Genomic DNA, 1,344 nt, shown 5'->3' with positions numbered 1-1,344 from the left:
AAGCATGAGGTAAACAGACTTGTTCTCATATACACTGATTGCATCTTCATTAGCTGTCCCTGATTATGTGATGGATATGTATTACTATATTTTTCATAGTCACAGAAGTGACAGAAGTGAGGGCTATGAGCTACTCCTTTGTGTGTGGTGTTGTGGAATTAAGTTCATAATAAGTTTATTGGGTTTGTGCAGGCTGATTGTACAATGGTATGTTCCTCGTACCCCATTTTCCCCTGTTGGTATTATCCTAAAATTCCCCAAGTTATATAACTCTTCAGTTATTTGTCAACCTTTTCTCATGGTCTGTGTAAACCCCTCCCTGTTGTCCCTGATTGGTTTCTGTAATGTCACCCCATGTTCGTACCACCCCTTTGGTTGAAGCCCATTGGTTGTAACCTCCTTACCACGCCCCATTTCACTGCTGTATAAAATGGCAGGTCAGAAGAGCCTAGGGGGCAGTTTGAGGATCTGGCAGGTGGTAAGGATGTGCTGTGTGACCCCCAAATAAATCTGTCGTTTTACTGAACTGGCTCCTCCCTTTTTCTTCTCAGTCGTTGTAAGCATTCTCCACCGCCTCACACAGCCTCTCAGGACAAGAACTCACAGGGATCAGCCGGTTGTGAGACTCGCCTGGCTGTACCCTTTAGCCTGCTGCAGTGTCTGAGCTAGCCTGGGCAGGCAGAGAGACTGAGTTCTCTTAAAGGCACTGCGACATTTTTGTGGCTTAATCATTGGCTATCCATTATTCCCCTTCCCTCCTCAACAACTTTATTGGGGAAAAAATGCACTGATAAGCCTAAACACATAACTGGAACCCCTCCACTCCAGTAGCAGCACAGTGATCCCACTGAGCCCAGGAGGTGACACCATGGCCAGGGGCATCTCCACTCCCAGCCCAGCTGTCCCCAGTCCCTGGCACTCACCCCTTGCAGCACACGCTCACACAGCCCAGCTCTGGCTCCTGTCACTGGCTCTGGGTCTGCTTGGCCAGGGCTGGGCTGGGCAGAGTTTGAGCCGGTTCCCCTTTTGTCCCAGAGGTTCCCATCTGAGCAGCTCCAGAGCACAGAACCTCACTGGGAACAACCTTCTCAGCCCTCTGTGTGTGTGACAGGCCAGCCTTGGTTCCCAGTGCTGCCTCTTTGGCACCTGGCACTGACATTGGTTTCCCTGGATGTTGTGGTTTGGGGCTTCCTGCTCTCTCTGCTGTCCCTGCAGACAGTGAAGCTGCTCCTGGAGCAGAGACCCTGAATGGAGCAGAGCCTCTGCTGCCACACCCCATCTCCCAGACCCTTGCCCAGTGTTTTGCCACTCAGCAGAGTCAGCACAAAAGAAACAGGCACCAAC

This window comes from Prinia subflava, chromosome 2 (genome assembly GCF_021018805.1).
Source record: "Prinia subflava isolate CZ2003 ecotype Zambia chromosome 2, Cam_Psub_1.2, whole genome shotgun sequence".
NCBI lineage: Eukaryota > Metazoa > Chordata > Aves > Passeriformes > Cisticolidae > Prinia > Prinia subflava.
This window is presented reverse-complemented; position numbering follows the sequence as displayed.